Source organism: Bos grunniens, chromosome 7 (genome assembly GCF_055505025.1).
Source record: "Bos grunniens cultivar Pamir isolate PY7600 chromosome 7, Bosgru_T2T1.0, whole genome shotgun sequence".
NCBI lineage: Eukaryota > Metazoa > Chordata > Mammalia > Artiodactyla > Bovidae > Bos > Bos grunniens.
In genome coordinates, this window is record NC_141171.1 from 69,780,099 (window position 1) to 69,787,843 (window position 7,745).

General features: G+C 40.7%; 1 pseudogene; it reads right to left on the reverse strand.

The window, feature by feature from the left end:
* Nucleotides 1-3,617: 3,617 nt before the first annotated feature.
* LOC147369787 (G2/mitotic-specific cyclin-B2 pseudogene) lies at nucleotides 3,618-5,283 on the reverse strand (annotated as a pseudogene).
* Between the last annotated feature and the right edge of the window lie 2,462 nt (nucleotides 5,284-7,745).

Here is a 7,745-nt window from a genome sequence, read left to right on the forward strand (position 1 = left end):
ATTAAAAGACACTTACTCCTTGGAAGGAAAGTTATGACCCACCTAGATAGCATATTCAAAAGCAGAGACATTACTTTGCCAACAAAGGTCTGTCTAGTCAAGGCTATGGTTTTTCCTCTGGTCATGTATGGATGTGAGAGTTGGACTGTGAAGAAGGCTGAGTGCCGAAGAATTGATGCTTTTGAACTGTGGTGTTGGAGAAGACTCTTGAGAGTCCCTTGGACTGCAAGGAGATCCAACCAGTCCATTCTGAAGGAGATCAGCCCTAGGATTTCTTTGGAAGGAATGATGCTAAAGCTGAAACTCCAGTACTTTGGCCCCCTCATGCGAAGAGTTGACTCATTGGAAAAGACTCTGATGCTGGGAGGGATTGGGGGCAAGAGGAGAAGGGGACGACAGAGGATGAGATGGCTGGATGGCATCACTAACTCCATGGTCGTGAGTCTCAGTGAACTGCTGGAGTTGGTGATGGACAGGGGGGCCTGGCGTGCTGCGATTCATGGGGTCGCAAAGAGTCAGACATGACTGAGCGACTGATCTGATCAGATCTGATCTAATGACAAGGAAATGATAATGTTGTTATTACTTCCTGAACTCTTTTCAAATCCTTCATTCATATCTTAAAATGAAACTCAGATATACTGAATGCTTCATCTCTTTCCAGATTTGGACCAAATCTTTTATATGTTTGATTTTTTCTAATCCTCTCAATGACTTGTAACGTGGATATTGTTAGTGCCATTCCTTTTGGACAGGGAAACTGAAATTTGGTGTGGTTATATGACTTGGCCATAACATGACCCAATTAATAGGTATATGGGAGTTTAACCCAGTTTAGTCTAACTCAGAAAGTCATGATCCTGCCCCTGTCCCCATGTTCCCTGCTGAGAAGGTTGTGGGATTGCATTTGTTCATTGTCCCCAGATGCTCTCAGTTTGTAGTACATGACCTCATGCTTTTTGGCTACCAGTAAAGGAATGAATTCAGCCTCCTACCAGCCTTGATTGATCCCCTGGCTCATGCTCAGCACCACACTAGAGTGGGATAGAAATAAAAAATATGAGGTGGGATTCTTGGTTTCAAGGGAAGAGCACACATGGGGCATTTAGTGAGCAGTCCAACACATTGTACAACCAAAGACTAGCATGGCAGGCATCACAACCACCTGCCAAGTATGTCACAGCACTTACTTCGTGCTCCCCATGCCATAAACTCTAATTCTTGTGGCACTCTTTCCTGCTGATTCTGGACCTGGTCTTGGTTTCAGAATCCCTTTCAATGCAGGACCCCCGGTGGACATAACCATTGGATCTAGCCACCATCTCCCTGTAAGTGTTGTTGTCACTCAGAGGAGCAGGAGATTGGAGATCCGGAGGGTCTCGACAAAGGCTTAACTGGGGGTCGTGTGTGGAAACGCAGTCCTGAAGGGGTTAGGATTTGGGACTGGGATTACAAGAAAAGAGAGTATTCCAGGTGGAAAGAAGCACATTAGCAAAGCCTCTGAGTTGAGAGTGAGGGAGTAGCCTCCTGGGGATGGGGACAGAGTGACTTTCCCAATGTGGATGCTCTTGGGGCAGAAAGAATGAGATTGAATAGAACTTTTTTTGACTTGATTTTGACCTATTTACGAACATCCTAGCCTATCTCAGAGATAATAAGATAGTAAGAATATTAACTCCTATTTATTGAGGTTATTGTGCCAGTTTTACTGCTATTGCATACATGCGTTGTCTTTCTTTTTTTTTTTCATCCTTAGAACAAGGTAAATATTGGCATTCCCATTTTATAAACGAGAGTAACTAAAAAATAGACATAATAGGTTATATAGCTAGTTACCTAGCTGGTAGGGCAGGTTACTGAAATTCAAGAACATCTTAAAGACTTTACCAAAAAGTACCTGATCCTGTGAACTGTATCTTCCCAGCATGTTCTTCTGCTGCACATGTGCACCTGTACATATAAAAAGACAATGCACACCCATGTCCACAATCCCACACATACACTCATACACAAATACAGATACAGATGTAGCTACACACACGCACATACATGCACAGACATGCATGTGCTGTGCACTCATGTGTGTACTTACATACTACATACATACATATACACACATATGCATAGACTGTATGCACGCCGTTCTTCTGGAAAGAGTCACTGCTCTTTGATCCCAGGGGTAAGTATAATGACCCAAAACAGGCCAATCAGCTTTTTTTCCCCCAGCATTTGAATCTCAGGCAGAGACACATAGAGACAGAAGAAAGCTGAGCCATCTGATAACAATGCTCTGGAGAATGCATCCTGAGTGACTGATATGCCTGAGCTGCTGGGTCCTTGTTCTTCTTGTGCTTGGTTAACCAACTCTTCGTTTTATTCAGCAAAGCTGCACAGTAGACTTGCAATTACTTTTTTCTCCCCTTAAGTCAATTTCTATTGCTTTCTACCAAAGAGCTCTAATTGATACAAATTATCTCTTCAGTTTAGCTAGTGCCAGTGATGGGGGTCCATTCTAATGACAATGGTGGTCAGTGCAATGCTGAAAGTAAGGAAGGGGCTTTTCATCGTTGTGTTACAAAACTGTCCATGGGGTAGGGCCATGATATAAAGGAGACTGTTATAAAAGGGCCTTCTGGAATTTACAGTAATAAACCAGTTACAAATGGGAGCCAGGACAGAGAGCCCTTATTCTGAATCCATGAATTATAACATCATGGCCTGATGTTAATTTTCTTGGTTGTAGCTTGCCTATGTTTTCCCCATCACTTTTTTTCTGGTATGGATATGATGGCTAGATAATATTTTGCCTCTTCACCCTTCAATCCTTCAGTGGATATTTACTGAAACACTCCATATGATGGTAGATAATTGGGAATACAGGAGTAGTTAAAACTACAGAAACAGAAATTTAGAGCCAGAAGACATATTTGAAATGGTATAGTCCAACCCTTCTTCTCATAGAAAATAGAGGTTTAGAACAGTTTAGTGACTTAAGTAGGATCACAGAGCTTAGTGTTAAGTGTACATTTTGGGACTTGTGATGTAGGTCTTGTCTCCTAGGTCTGTGATATTAATGGTTCCTGATCAGGCTCCTAGAATTTAGATGGAGTGCTGGGACATGCAGACAGGAAGCGATTGGTAAACTCAGCCCTGCATCAGGTAACCTTCCTCTTTCTTGACTGAATAGCTCTGCAGTACACAAATATCCCAAAACACAAAATTAACAGTGGTTTCCAGTCTAAGCTGAAAACTTAGTTTGGAGACTTAGTATGGAAGTATTCATACTTGATACTTGAAGGAAGTGATCCTTCAATAGGATCATTAGTTATCTGTATCTTTCATTCCCAAATTGGGCTTTTGAAGGTGAGATCACCCAAAGGGAGAATAGTATCTGTTGTGCCAGTGTTATCCCAATGAGCCACATGAAGTATAGAGCTCTGCTTTTACTCTGTAGGCACAGAGAACCCCAATAGCTGAGAAAAAGAGATAGGTGTCTTATAAAGCAAGATGAAATCTCCTTATTCAGTGACTTTAGATACATTAAATCTAAATAGAGAAATGTGGACCAGTGGATATCAGAATCTTGCCATCTTATCAATCAAGTAAAGACCCTAGCTTTTTTTTTTTTTTTTTACCTTAAGAAAATCAATAGCTTTATTTTTCTCCAATATACATATAGAAAACCAGTCTGAGAAGAAGTTTCACGAGATAGACCAGAGGATTATATACAAACTCAGGAATTCCAGATCAGCAAGACAAAGTGCACAGACGACACACTCTTCCACAGGGCCCTGGAGCTTAGGACTGTCCCAACAGAGGTGAGGCAAGCTCCTGGATGGCTTTTGAGTTCAGCTGAGGAATTGTGCTGATCTTCAGGAGTTTGCCACTTGCATACTTATTCTTGGTGGTGAACTTGGTCATGTTCTTGTTGACGCGCCCAGTGTTTTTGGCCTTGTGCCGCATGACCTTCAGCACCTCTCTCTATATATAGCCAGTGTAATACTGCTGCTTTAAGTTCCATTTTTCTTGGTTAGAACCTTCTGGGACAGGCAGGAAGTGCCTGCCGCCACCTTAAAATGGTGATAGTGCACCATGTCATAGTCAACGAGAGTCAGCTCCATCAAGTATTTGGCTGAAGTGTGCTATTCAACATCCATATTCCCGGCTTTCGATGCCTGCCTTAGAAATGTAGCGGCAACGGTTGACTCAGCTCAAATTTCAGTTCTTTCAAAATCAGAGTGTACATTTCTCAAATTTGAGAACTGGTGTAAGCATTGTTGGTGATGTAAACAAAGCCTTCAATGTTTGGAGAAAACATTTCCTCATACTTGGAAGCCAAGAGCAGTGCCATAATGCCAACCAGCGGAAGCTTCTTCGGAGAGACTGGCTGAGCCTGTAAATATCGGCCCATGATGGCAACACACATGTACAGCGTTTCCTGCAGCAGCCTGAACTTGGAGTGCACTGGCACCAGCCAGTCCACCAGGATGGCACACATGCAGCCATTTATATCTCTCCCATCTAAGAAATGTGGGTTTATGGACTGTAGCACCTCAAGCTGCCTTAGATACTGGTAGATATCCTTCACGTAGTCACTGCAGAGCTGAGAGTTCTCCCAGTCTTCAATATCAATATCCTCAATTTTGTAGAGCAAGGCATCAGAGAAAGCTTGGCAGAGGTTCTCTTCCTTCATGGAGACGTCCTGAGGTGTGGGAGAAGGACCCTTTGGAGCCAACACTTCCATCTGCACTGGTTTCACAGAAGCAGTAGGTTTCAGGTGCTTGTTGACATTTGTTGTTTTGGTGGGTGGAAAAAGTGCTTTAGTGTTCTGGATTTTCTGAGCTGCTTGTGTGGCTCGGGTTGTAACCCAATTTCCAATTTCTTCTAAAACTTCCCACCTGATAGTCACATGACTTTTAGGTTTAGAATTAACTCCTGTGTCATTATTCTCTAAATCGGTGGATGCTGTCGGGCGTTGGAACAGCACCATGAGGAAACGGACAGGCAAGAGTGGCAGCCCCGCCTAGGGGAAGACGCAGGCTGGACACGGAGAACACTGTGCTATTAGGACTGCCAAGACCCTAGTTTTTAATGACTATCTTAGGCTACCTTGATCTCTGCAGAATAAGGTAGAATGGACCATTTATTCCTCCTTGAAATTCAATTTTTCCTTGACTTCTGTAACACCATAGACTTGCTTTTATTATTTCTGGTTGCCTCTTCTCACTACGTTCTTTGTGGCTTCCTCTTCTTCCACTCTCCTTTTACTGTTGGGTATTACAAGATTTTGTCTTGATATATCCCTCTGCTTGTTTTATAAACTCTTCCTAGTCAACTTTACTATGGCAGTCATCAGCTGTTCCCCCAGTATCCATCCACCCTTCCTTTAGTAAAAGCAAATTGATTTCTTTTGATAGGATGAATAAAACCTCAAGGTCTCTCAGCATATGTGATTCTGATGTACCGGTAAATAACAACCAGAATTCAGGGTGGGAGGAAGCCATAATTTGTAATATTTCTTTGGTGTAAATACTCTCACCACCATCAAAGCCTACTAATTCAGGACATATTAAATGAACACCTAATATGTGCCAGAAGGTGCTGTTTAGAGATTGGCAATCCACAATGTGAAAAGGACCAAATTATCTCTGAGCTCATGGTGTTTATATTCTAGTTATACAGACAGGTAATAAATAATTAAATACCTAAATTACATAACAAGATAATATCATGTAGTGATAAAGTAGAATAAAGGTGAGATGAGTGACTCAGGTGGGGAGCTATCTTAGACAGTGTGGTCAGAAAATCTTCTCTGGAAACTGATGGTTGAGTTGAGACCTGAATGAGGAGACATAAACCATGAAAGACCTGGGGGAACAGCCCAAACTTTCAGCCATGGAACTTTTGCTTGAACTGTTTGGAAAGAGATGGTCTTTTTTTGTGTGGTTAGTAAACTTGTAGGATGTCAACCAGGAGGCGCTGGTATCCATTTCCTCACCTAGACAGGATAGAAGCAGAGATAAAAGATGGAGATGGAGAGAGACAGATTCCTGGTGGTAACATTTGGATGTGAACATTTGGACATCTTTACCCAGCTGTATCTAAAGCCAGCATATCTTGGTACTTTTAAAGCATATGAGCCAATAAATACCCTCCACACAATTTGTGTCTTTACTAATATACGTATCTCTCCCATCTCTTCAAATACTATTTATAGATATACAACATGAATAAATACTATTTATTCATATACAATATTGAATGACTCCAAAATCTCTATCTAGATTGGGCCTGATTCTAAAATCCAGACACGTGTGCATACATAGAGCTGAATAGATGCCTACTAGGTATCTTTACATGCAGAGTTTTGCAAGATCACAGATGTAATATGTATAAATTTCAATTCATCATCTTTCCTCCACAAACTGCTCACTCTGTTTAGTATTTCTACTCAACAAGTCAAAACTATGGGTGTAGTTTTATACTCCTTCTTCTCCTTCAACCTCTGTAACAAATAGACAGTTAATTCCCATGGAATATAGCTCATAAATGCCTTGGGAACACACCCTCTTATCTCTCCATTCCCACTCCCCAAGCTCAGGGGCTTGTTTCTCAGCTAGATTACAGATCTATTACTGGGTCTCTGAATCCATTCTTCCTTCCCTTTAGTTTCAATTTCTAATTGTCACCAGAGTATAAATACTTTCTTTTTCACATTAAGTTTAATAGTAAATGTGACTTTAGATTTTATATCAGTCAGGATTCTCCAGAGAAACCAAACCTCTAGGAGGAACCAATAAGAGTTTTACGTATATATGCTTATATATATATATATATATATACACACACACACACACACACACATGCATATATGAACAAATACATATATTAATATATAAATATATATACATATACATTCACACACATACAATATATAAAAAGATTTATTTTAAGGAACTGGCTCATGAGATTATGAGGGCTGGTAAGTCTGTAATATGTAGGGCAGGCTAGCAGCTCAGGCAGGATTTCTGTTAGTCTTGAGTCAGAATTTCTTTTTCCAAAAATCTCAGACTTCTCAATCTTTGCTCTTAAGGCCCTCAACTGATTGGATGAGTTCCACTCATGAGTTCTGGCTTTACTTAAAGCCAACTGATTGTAATAGTTAATCACATCTACAAAATGCCTACCCAGCAGCATCTAGATTAGTGCTTGACCAAACAACTGGATACCATAACCTAGCCAAGTTGCCACATAAAATTAATCATCATGGACCAAGACTAGGCATTATGAAACTAGCCACCTCCAGACTTTGAGAATTCCTGGATGATTTCAATAGTTTTTTTTTTTCTCTTTAATTGAATTGTCTTTATTTTCTTAGTTAATTTTTCATTAGAGTATAGATGATTTACAATGTTGTGTGAATTTCTGCTGTATAGCAAAGTGAGTCAGTTATACATATACATATATCCACTCTTTCTTAGATTCTACTTCCATATAGATCGCTACAGAGTATTGAAAAGAGTTCCCTGTGCTATACAGTAGGTTCTTATTAGTTATCTATTTTATATATAGTTGTTTCTTGAGAAGGCAAGTTGAGGCAGCTGAGTGTCGAAGGCATGATCTCGTGTGCAAGAGAACCATTGGAGTGCTTGTCAAAACTGTTGGTTCCCTGACTTCATTCTGAGAGGATTCTTACTTCCAAGGTCTAAGGTGGGTATGAAGTTAATTGTGTGGGTCTTCACCAA